Source organism: Amborella trichopoda, chromosome 2 (assembly GCF_054954075.1).
Source record: "Amborella trichopoda isolate Santa Cruz 75 chromosome 2, AtrichopodaSantaCruz75HAP2 v2.0, whole genome shotgun sequence".
Lineage (NCBI taxonomy): Eukaryota > Viridiplantae > Streptophyta > Magnoliopsida > Amborellales > Amborellaceae > Amborella > Amborella trichopoda.
This window is the reverse complement of record NC_142337.1, coordinates 11250369-11263242: the sequence shown is the minus strand read 5'-3', so window position 1 is coordinate 11263242 and position 12874 is coordinate 11250369.

Here is a 12874-nt window from a genome sequence, read left to right as displayed (position 1 = left end):
ATAGAAGAAACTCTTGAATCCTCACAAGTCGATACAGGCCTAGCACAAGAAAAAGATCTTATACTAAATAGTAATTATGTGAATTTATTAAACAAGATTGTCCCAAAAATGGTTTACATTAATAAGGATAATAGTAAATAAAGAATATAGTTTCTAATCATTAGCCTTAATAGATTCGGGAGCAGATTTTAACTGTATAAATGAAGGTTTAGTACCTACGAAATACTTTAGTAAAACAACTCAAATACTTAATACAGCAGATGGTAGTAGACTAATCATTAAATATAAATTGTCTAATGCTGCAGTGTGTAACAATGGTAACTGCTTTGAAATGCCGTTTATTATGGTCAAAGGATTAAGCCAGGCTGTTATACTTGGAACTCCCTTTCGTAATTTGCTTTATCCCTTAAAAATAGACCATACATGAATAGAATCGAATATAAAAGGTCATAATGTAAAATTTTAATTTATAGATAAACCAAAAATAAGGGAAGTCAATAACCTTAGACAAATTATAGAAACAAAGAAAAGTTTTTATGTTCTCTTAAAGAGGAAATAAAAAATAAAATTATAGAAGAAAACCTTTATCTTCCAGAAATTATTTGTCTGTCCATGCTGCCCCTATCCCTGTCCCCCTGCAAATATTCACGGGTTAAGAAATCAGGAAAGAAGTTAGTATGACCTTTGAGGTGTTTGATATCAGAATCAAAGGAGGAAAGTATAGCTTGCCATCGAGCAAAAATCTGTTTAGAGACTAAATTTTTAACATCTTTAAGTAAAATGTCTTTGGTTGCTTTACAATCGGTCCATATTAAAAAATTTTGATTAAGAATATCACTTTGAAATTTGGAAACACAATGAACAATGTCTAAGAGTTCTTTCTTAACCGTTGAATAGTTTTGCTAAGTGTTGTTCCAAGCTTTAGAAGTAAAGCGGACTAATTGTTCTTTATCATTTATTTTCTGTTTCAAGATTCCTCCCAATCTTATTTCGGAGGCATCACATTCAATTATTTTAAAAGCTTCAGGATTGGATAATGTTAGGCAGGGTAATTCTTTGGCTTTATTTTTTATTTTCTTTACTGCCATAGTATGTACTTCAGTCCATTTGGGTGGATTTTTCTTTAATCTATCAAATAAAGGTTTAGCATCAATAGCTAGGTTTTGATAAAAATCTGAGATATAATTTAGACATCCCAGAAACCTTTGAAGTTTTGTTTTGTTTAAAATGATATCAGGAAATTTATCTGCAAATTGTATTTCTCTATCAATTGGCACAATACTACCTTGATAGATATTGTGTCCTAAGAATCTTAGTTTAGTTTGACAAAGGCTAATTTTTTTAGCTGAGACCACCAGTCCTGCATTTTTAATAGCATTTATGAAAACGTTTATATGCTTGAAGTGTTGTTTAATACTTTCAAAAAATATTAATACATCGTATATATAAATAATCATGAATTTCATATAAGGGTTAAAAATATCATTCATTATATTTTGAAATTCTGAGGGAGCGTTTTTCAGCCCAAAGGGCATTACGTTCCATTCATACTGTCCGAAAGGGACATTAAAGGCAGTTTTATATCTATCTTTTTCAGAAATCTGTATTTGCCAGTAACCGGACTTTAAGTCGAATTTAGAAAATATGCAAGCACTAACAAGTCTATCAAGTAGGTCTTTTTTGTTTGGTATTGGATATCTTATCCACTTCAATACCTTATTTAGAGGTTTATAGTTGAGTACCAATCTTGGTGCTCCTCGTTCTTTTTCTAAGGCCTTTTCCACGTAGAAAGCTGAGCAACTCCATGGTGATAAGCTTTTTCTGAATAGCTGTTTCTGGAGCAATTCATCAATGTCTTTTTTTCATTTTTCCAGGAGCCTAGGATTCATTTGAATAGGCCTAGCTTTTGTGGCTATTTTATTTCCATTAAAGTCTTCTTCATAAGGTAGATTTACTATATGTTTTTTCTTTGTTCCAGAACGCATTCGGTAGATCAACACAAATTTCTTTTTCTATTCTATGTTTTATATTTTCAATATTTTTTATGTTTTATGGAAGAGAAAGGTTATCTTCTATAACTTTATTTTTTATTTCCTTTTTAAGAGAACATAAAAACTTTTCTTTATTTTCTATAATTTGTCTAAGGTTATTGGCTTCCCTAATTTTTGGTTTATCTATAAATTCAAATTTTACATTATGACCTTTTATATTCGATTCTATTCCTGTATGGTCAATTTTTAAGGGATAAAGCAAATTAAGAAAAACAGTGTCAAGTATAACAGCCTGGCTTAGCCCTTTGACCATAATAAACGGCATTTCAAAGCAGTTACCATTGTTACACACTGCAACATTAGACAATTTATATTTAATGATTAGTCTACTACCATCTGCTGTATTAAGTATTTGAGTTGTTTTACTAAAGTATTTCGTAAGTACTAAACCTTCATTTACACAGTTAAGATCTGCTCCCGAATCTATTAAGGCTAATGATTAGAAACTATAGTCTTTATTTACTATTATCCTTATTTACTATTGGGTGACAATCTTGTTTAATAAATTCACATAATTATTATTTAGTATAAGATTTTTTTCATGTGTTGGGCCTGTATCGACTTGTGAGGATTCAGAAGCTTCTTCTATAGGGGATAAGTGTTTCCTATGAAGATAATAAATATTTATAAGACTATCAAATTCTAATTCATCTGTTTCATTATCATTACTATCAGGAAATTCATTAGCCAGTTCCAATATTCTTATTCTGTTTTTAAGTATTTGTACTTCCTTTGTTATATCATTTATTTCTTGTTTTAATTTAGAAATAGATGGTTCTCATTGGATATTATCGTCTTTATTGATTCTTTTAAGTATTTTAGCATGACTGTAGTCTTCCTGGGTTTTTACTTAGGGGACTAGCTTTTTCTTCGTCTTAGCCACCTATATATATCGTGTCAGGGCTTCTTTCTTAGCTTCTAGATTAGCTATTTTATCTATTAATTGTATAATCAAGTTTTCTTCATTTGTAAGAGTATTAAGAGTGTTACAAAAACAATCATCTATTTCTTCACTAGAATCTGAGCTGCTTAACATGAAGCTTTCGTCTTCTATTTCTGCGACTAAAGGCTCAGTATCAGTACTCATGTTATCAGAACTGTGTTCTTCTATCTGGAGAATATTATAAATTTGATTTTTGATTTCTTCTTCAAGAGGTAGGGTATTAATTTTCTTTTTTATTTTACATTTATTTTTATAATGTCCTACCTTTCCACAGTTATAACAAACTGGAATTTTTCTTTTGCCCTTTTTAAAATTTGTTCTTGGGGCAAATTTTTTAGTAAATTTTCTTTCATATTTTTCTTAGATTTATATTTTTTATTTTTCCGCTTATATAATTTATCAGAAGAAGGGATAGTATTATAGCCAAACTGTTCGCAAAAATCTCCTAATTCTTTCTTGCCCGTCATTCTTTGTTTATCCAATTGTTTCTTAATTTTAAATCAGTACATAGGGCAAGACCTTCTGCACAAATTTCTGCAGATAATTCCTCAAGTGTATAGGAAGACTATGGAATTATTCCTCCATATTTTCCTTTCAATCTGGTTTTAACCATTTCAACAAACAAATAGGGTAATCCTGCTATAAATTTTTCTTTCCAGTGATCAGCACTAATATCTTCTCGGGTTAGCAGGCGGGAAAAGAAAGCATCTTTGTCCCATTTATAGTCAGATAGTGTTGGACATCTTAGATTAAATAATAGATCTTCTGTCCTGGCATCTAATAAAGAAGTACTTCCTATAAAATGGAGTGTTATAATATAGATAAGAGTGTTGATAGCGTCACTTTCGCTATGAGGTATATCCTGATTAAATTCATTTTTAACTACCCACTGTCTGGTAGCATTCAATATTTGGGTTTTAGAGGTTTCACTCATGTGGAAATCCCACCAACCTCTTAGCCATCCAGTGAATCCATAAACAATAGCTTTTGCTACTTCTTGATCATGATTTCCGGCTATCTTACAGGCAGAGGCATATATGGTCATATGTTTCATAGTATCTAATATCTGATGGTCCGACATTCCATCTATATTCCAATTGACTATTGTTCTTCCCGAGTAAGATACAGTACTAGAGATCAAATCTTCCACAAACTGTATATCTACCGGGGTTGGTCTAGTATGATACATTCTCCGTAAACCTCCATTTTCTTCTGTAGTCTAATCTATTGATATCATAGATATTATTGGTTTTAAAAGATTTTTCCATATCTTGTATCTCCTCATTTATCGGATCTTCTTGAAGTACCATAGCTTCAGCTTAAAGTGTGATTCATTTTCCCTTTTTATCCTTTGAGCTTAATTGGGATAATTTTTTTATAAGTTCATCAACCAACTCTTTGTTCTCCTCTTTTTTCTTAATTCCTTTTAGACTAAACCTCTCTTCATTTATTTCTGGAGGAGGATTGAATAAGATTGCCTTCTTTTTTTCTTCAATAGGCTGGGTTTTGGTTACTATACTTTTTATTCGGGTAGTCTGTTTACCAATAGACTGTACGTAAAGGTTGGTAAAATTATTTTGTTCTATTATGTGGGGAATTCTTTCTAGTTTATGGCCATGCTCGTTAGGAATCATTTTATATGGGGAAGCCTTAGTTTCAGGTTTATCTTTTAATATTCCTTTTATGTGGAGACTTCTCTCTGGAGGGATGTATACTCTGTATTTCTTCCGCTTCTATATTATGGAAGGTTTGATATTGATTTTCTATTGTATTTAATTCAAAATTAGGAATGAGAATTCTTTTCTCTTTAAGAATTGCTTTCAACCATTCAAAGAATCCTACCATCTGTTTACTGCATTTTATAAACTTGTTATATTTTTTATGAAAAGCATCTAATAATTCTTTCGGGAATTCGATCAGATACCAATATCTTATTTCTTTATTATCTTCAGAAAGGTAATCATTTTTAAGTTCTTCTATATCTATTCTTTCTTCTTTTTGAAGAGTCAGAACACTAAAATCAAGATCAGAGAATGTTGGTTCATTCCCAAATGGGCGTGGATCAAAAGGTTTATAAACAGGTATATAAATATTACTGTTTGCTCTTGTCAATCATTGGATTAAGGGTTTATTTTGTATGGATGAAGTAGAATGTCTGGAAGGAACAGGCACTCGTCTTCGTGGTTTTATGGCGTCGTCAGTAAAATTCAATCTTGCCCTTCGGTTTGTACTTAATTGTTTTTCGATATCCCCATCAGGATGCTCAACTATTTGGTCTGGCTCTCTATTAATAGGAGTCTTATACTGTTGATTCTCATTATGGATGGACCAGTGTTTTAGGAGGATGACCTAGGACCAATTTATTGACCTAGGAATGACCGTGTTTGATTTTTCAATATTTGTCTGAAAAAATACGGTCTGTCCCTTAGTGTCTATCTGGAGGACATTAGGATTCAAAGTATTCATTATTTTATAACAAATTCTATATATTAAAGCTATGTTTTGAGATCCTGGATTCATATCAAATCCTTGGGTTTTTATGTTTAGAGTTAGGACTTTAAGAAGATTAGGATCAGTTAAAGAGACCGAGAAATTGGGAAAACAATTGAAATACACAGGATCACTGCAAAGACTGGACTCTACTAACCCTAGTAAAGAATCTGAAAACCTATTATGTCTACTATCTCTAAGGCATAATAGTATAGAGTTATTTAATCCTAATCTGGTGATGGATTTTACCGCTATCTGTATTAGGCCTATATGTAAATATTTATAATCCTTATCTTTATGTGTTTGAATTATTTTATTAGATAGAAGTTGGAAGCTTTCTTGATTACTATTAACAGAAAAACTTTGTTCAACAGTTGTAATAGTGTAGCTAGATCTCAACTCAAAAGTTCCCTTTTTATAAATATCTGTTATAGGAACTTTTGGGATATTCCAATTATGTACTTGCTTTTCAATAATATCAATTATTATTTCTTCTTTAATTTTTATCCTTAGTGTACTGTTGGATGATAATAATGTCCTATTGGATAACGTCCTAATAAAATTTTTCATTTAGGGTAACGGATGAGTACTCGAGTCAACCTCTTACGTCCCTAGTACCTTGACGGCTCTTCTGGCCTTAAATGGTAATACGGGTAAGGGCGACTTTGGTCTCAACTCTCGGACTTACCCTTGAAAGGTAAATTTTACAAGTTGTTAACTTTTGGGATATTATTATCAACGTTCAGTTCACCACTGATAAAACTTATGGCTCTGATACCAAACTAACCCAAGATCTAAAATAGAAGTCGTATGAATATTAATTCTATTATTTATATAAACAGTCTAACAAAACCTGTATATAACAGTACGAGTATCAGGATAAATATAGATAAAGGAGAAATATCTAAAAGAATCCAATTAGTATAAGTAATGTCTCTAACTTTAACCCTTAAAACAAACTTTATTTGCATATTAAAAATATACACTTGATACTAAGAAGATTATAGCAAAGCTAAAATACTCACATTACACACTTGCAGTAGCTTGAAAAAAAGTTTCCTCTCCTCCAGACAGTAGCTCGGTAGGGTTGAAAAATTACAATCATACATACAGTATCTTACACATTTTAAGGGAGATTCGGTAAGGATTTGTATTCCATCTGATATACAGCTTAAGTATGGCAAGAAAATGAAAAGACTTAATGAAAGTGAGAGAGTAATGGCTCAGAAAGAGATAGAGTAATGACTCAGAGAGGGAGTAATGACTCAGAGAGAGTAAGAACTCAGAAAGAGAGAGTAATGACTCAGAGAGAGAGAGAGTAATGACTCAGAGAGAGTAATAACTCAGAAAGAGAGAGTAATGACTTTAGGCGCTTAGCGGGGAAGATCTCTCTGGTTTTTCTCGATGATCTTCAAATGAGGAAGGCTCTTTCTTATATAATCTTCGGACGCCAAAGACTTATTTGATTTGAATGTCAGCTTCAAACGGTGTGACTTAAAGCTGAAGAATAGTGATATAATGACATAAAGCTGAGGAATAGTGGCATAAAGTTGTTGGCAAGGGCATCTTCTACAGTATTTCTTTTAGCGGATATGTCGGCAAAGGCATCTTCTACAGTATTTCTTTTGGCGGATATGTCGGCAAAGGCATCTTCTACAGTATTTCTTTTGGCGAATATGTCGGCAAAGGCATCTTCTATAGTATTTCTTTTGGCGGATATGTCGACAAAGACATCTTCTATAGTATTTCTTTTGGCGGATTCAACAGGTGGCTTTGGTCATTATTCGTGCCGTAACATCATCTCACAGGTGGCAGACAACATTTTCTAGGTGGCAGACAACATCTTCTAGGTTGCAGACATCTGGTATCAAAGATATTCTTATTGATGGATCGGGCCGAGCTCTTCTCCGTTGTCTTATTGAGAGAAGTCTATTATTGGTTGGATTAGTTCGCAATCTTTATTCTCAATGGCAAAATCTTCGTCATTTTGAGATGAAGTTGACATTGATTCTTCTTCTTCTTCAAATATTTGTAGTAACTATTTTTTCAGTTCTTCTTTTGTTGCCTTCGGATTTTGTTTCTTCATCTTATTGATATATTCTGCAAAACTATTTGGGACTTCTTCTGGTAAATCAATTGGGATTTTTTTAAGTTTAATATTTTCTGGGTCAATAAGTTTATTTTCATAAACATCCCACCATTTAATCCATATTCTTTTTCGCAATTTAGGGATGTATTCAAAATCATTGGTAAGATTTTCTGATATTGCATAGTTCCACTTCATAATGCAAGGAATCTGATATATTGCCATGAAATATAAATGGTGATTTAGTTGGGGATCATTATCATTGTATTTTGCAAATTTGGTTTGGGAGGCTTGTATTTTTGGAGGAAGGATTTCTATTCCAGATCCCCAGATCTGAAACCAATACCTGAAACAATTAGGAAGTTTTTCCGTAATAAGGACTTTTATCTGTATAAACCAAGAATGAGAGTTATTATTAATCTGAAAGGAGAAAACTTTATGCCATGCATCAATATATTCGGAATATTTATAATATTTGTTGTTGATCTCTGGTGCTTGCAATTTTCTGCTTCTCATGGGGTCTACGCCCCACTCTTTATAAGATATTATTTTTCTGACATGGAACTTTGAATAGGCTATTATATTAGTATTCCTTTGGTAGAAATGTACCAAGGTAATAGAACTTGTTTCCAGAAGTATTGCTTCATACCATTTCCTCGTTTTATTGCCATTAGAGGGATTCAAGTTATTTATTAGGTATTGATTGGCAATAATAAGCGGGTCTAGAGCCCAATGCTCATCTTCTATAATCATATCTATCACAAAAGTTGTTTCTACAAAAAAATATTTTTCTGTATTAGGAACTCTGACTGGGCTAGGAGAGGAGACAACCTCTTTGGCTTGTTGTCTTAGAAGCTGGTTTGGCGTTTTTGAAAGAGTTATCATAGGTCTTGATGGAACAATATCCATCTTCTCTTTTCCTTTATTAGTATTGATATTTTTTATTTGTCTGTCCATGGTGCCCCTATTCCATCCAATGGTCAAAATTAATTGTGACCACCTTGTACTAAAGGTAAATGGTCTCATTATATATTTTCCCTATTGTTTATATATATATATATATATATATATATATATATGAGAAAGTCTAGAATGAGACTATTTACCTTTGATACAAGGTGGTCAGATCAATCTTGACCATTGGATGTGAAATTGGGTGGCTGCAATTATTTCATTAACCAAGCTAAAACTTCATAATAAATTTTCTTGAAATGTGTGACACATCCAAGCTACCAAATTTCACATCAAATAGTTGTAAAGAATTGTGACCACTTTGTATCAAAGGTAATTGGTCCCATTATATGCAATCTCTCTCTCTCTCTCTCGCTTTATATATATATATATATATATATATATATATATGCGAAAATGAACAGTGATTTCGCCTACTTTCATCACCGTTCAAAGTTCATCGTACAGTCACGATTGTCTGATAGTGTTTCATTTTTCAGTTTTTTTCTACAAATCAGAAGGATCTGAAATTTGGAGCGTGTATACATCTTAGTAAGCTGCACCTAATAAAAACTTTAAAAAATAATAATTCGTAAAATAAATTGACCAAAATACCCCCAAAATATTTGGGTATTTTGGTCAAAATTTTTCAAGTAAAATATTTTTTTGATATTTTTTTATAGATTTGCCTATTTTTTATGAACACACGCTCTAAATTTCAGGTCATTCCGATATATAGAAAAAAATTAAAAATAAAACTCTACCGAACAATCGTGATCGTGTGATGAACTTTGGACGGTAATGAGGGTAAGCGAAATCACTATTCATTTTCACCTATAGGAGTTTTGTAGTATCTTCATATATATATATATATATATATATATATATATATATATAAGGAATCGATGTTGTCAGCTTACGAGCTGACTGCTACAGTATTAACCAATAGTCTATATTGAATCTGGGCCGATCTGATGGTCACAACCTTATTTCGTATTTGAATTTTTATATTTTTTTCTACAAATTCAAATTACTTGAAAATTTAGGGTTACATTCTACTCGTCAAAGAGCACCTAATAAAAATATATAAAAAACAATTAGCAAAATATAAATTGATCAAACTACCACCAAAACATTTTGGGCGTAGTATGGTCAATTTATATTTTTTGATTTAGTTTTTAAATATTTTTATTAGATTATATTAGTTATTAAGTATGGACGCTTAAAATTTTAAGTGATTTGGATTTGTATAAAAAAAATGAAAATTCAAATACGAAATAAAGTCGTGGCCATTAGATTGAGCCCAGATTCAATTTGGGCAGTTGGTTGACACTATAGTTGTCTGCCCATGGGCTGACGAGATCTTTTCCCACATATATATATTAAAAAAAAAACTTAAAAAAGCATACCTATTAATATATATAACCTTATTTAATTTGTAAATAAAAAGTAATTTATAACATATTAGAATAACTAGGTCGGGTCCACCAATACCCAAACCCGACATGATTTACTATTTGGGTCCAAATCTTGGACAAGAACCCGACCCGCCGAGTCCAATTCTTAAACCCATACTCGAACCTCGACCAGGTCGGGTCATTGGGGTCTCAAGTCAAGTCAAGGTAAATTCTTAGCCCTAGTTGTTGATGAAACATTAGTATTTATATATTTTATTTAAAACATCAAGCATCAAATAAAAAGTACAAAATTTTCCTCAGTTCAAAATTTCAAAAATAACAAATACAATTTTTTGAACATGAAATTTATTAGAAATTATGAGATGTCATATTAGGTATTCTAAAGAAAATAATTCTCACAATAAAATTGTGAACCAAAAAAATGTATAGAATATGTGATTGTGAAATTATTTTTCAAGTAGCAAGGTTTTTCTATTACAATCTCACTCGAGGTCTACTATTCACATGAAGTAGTAACATTTGAAAAATTAATTAAAATATGACAACCTACCTAAAAAGATGAATATGTTCATTGAGCTTCATAGACTGGCGAGAGTAAATACCCAAAAATAATATAATTACAAAAATATGAACATAGAGAACAATAAAAAATAATAGATAAATGAAAATAAACAATAAAAAGTTAATAGAAAAATTATAGGAAATTATATTCAAATAATATAAAACAATACATTAATGAAATAAGTCGAAAATATCAACAGTAGTTGTTAAAAGCTGTAGTTAAACTCAACGTAAATCTACTTTGCATATATGGGTGATCAAAGACGCTCTCCCTAGAATTCTTGGACTATTATCTCCATTCATGCTTCACAATTCACATATAATGACATTCATGCTTCACAATTCACATATAATGAAAGACAAAGCTACTTGCCCCATAAGATTAATATAATATCAAAAAAATTTATTAATTTGAAATTTTAGAAAAAATTTCCTAAAATTTTCTCTTTGCATGGGTATTCTTCTATCTACACTTGTATTCTTTCATAGTAATTTACTATCTATGATATACATAAGATAAAGGAGTGTGTCATCTCTATCTAAAGGGTTATGTTAGGGCGTTTACACTATGGAGTAATTTATCATCATACTCAACAAATTTGGACACTTATATACCATTGTTTTGTACGTGGGGTTTTTTTTAATAAGAGTATTTTAGTCATTAAAAGAAGTGTAATGTCATCTACATGGGGTGTGCCATCATTCATATAGAGTATTAAATACCACTAATGTGCTTTATACAAGTGATGTTGCACCCTTAAAAAAAATACACTTATTAAAAAAAGAAAAGAAAACGTTTGTATAGAGCTGAGGCTTTAAACCCACCCAAAAAATTTCACTAGAAGAGGCTATTTTGATGCCCAAATATCCTCAAATGATCATCTCAACATAAAGAAACACGGACATAAAGAAAATGGATTTTAAGTATTGGAAATAGTGCATCTTCTAACGCATTTTTTAACAGTCAATTTTCAAGATTTTATAGATGTGCTCAATCTACACTTATTTTGAAACTTTAAATTTTATAATTAAAGATGAAAATACTTTTAAGGCTATCACAAATATTTCCAGTATTGAAACCACATTTCTCGACAATATTTGAATGCGCGCTTGACTTTGATTGTTTAGAGCCTCGGCTCTATAAAAACCGCACCCTAAAAAAAATGCTTCATGTACAAAACAAGGCCATAGAAGTATTCAAAATTTGTTGAGTACAATATAATTTTGCTTATATGTTTTTGGTAAATTTTCATATTTTTTAGTAATTTTAGGTACATGTTATTAGGTAATTTTTAATTTTTAGCTACTTTTTTTTCTATGTATAATCCGTCAGGTCTAGATCCGGGTCCTCAAAATAAATTTAAATATGGGGTCAGGGTCCCATGTATGTATTTTCAGGCTATGTCTAGGTTCGGACCCGACTTGACCCCTTCCCAGCCCTATCAGAAATGAGTGTGTTTTGATAACCATATTTTTTCATCAGCATCTTTCAATTAATTGAATTTTAAAATTTTTGTGAAATTTTTATGAGTGTTTTTAATTTTTACTAAATTTTGTTATTTTATAAAAGGAAAAATTACGAATATATCTGTTATACAAAACTACCGAATAGTTTTTGTTATTTCCTATCTATCCGTTCTTTTCATGTCATAAAGAAATTTTTTTTTTTAAAAGATAATTTTACCTTTTTTCAGTTGTTGAACAACCCAATTCAATGGATTTTCAGTTGTAAAATCATTTTTGAAAAATAAAAAATTCAAAATTCCTCTATGTATTCTCTCTATATGAATTTCCCCTTTTTCAATTATTGAACAACCGCAACAATCGAAATCATGCCAATTTCGGTTTTTTAGAAACTGAAAATCTAAAATTTTTGGTTGTTGAAGAACGGAAGATTTCAATCACCGTAATTTTTTTTCTCTCTCGTAGGTCCTCTACGTATTCTCTCTCTATCGACTAATCAAATTATTTTAAATTCAAATTTTGAACAACCAAATTCTCTCTCTATACCGTTCTTTCACCACGTTTTACCTGTATTTTCTCTTTAAACTCTTCCCTATCTTCATCCATTCTCTCTATACATTACATTGGGTGGGTTTAAATTCTTCCCTATGTTTATCCATTCTCTCTCTATACATTACATTTGGGTTTAAACTCTTCTATATGTTTATACAATTTCTCTGTTCCAATTACAAATCAATTGAAAAATAGAACCTTCAAGCGAGAGAATAGATAAACATAAGAAGAATATAAACCCACCCAATATAATGTATAGATAGCGAATGGATGAATATAAACAAGACTTTAGACCCACCCAATAGAAGGTATAGAGAGAATTGATAAACATATGGAAGAGTTTAAACACAGCCAATGT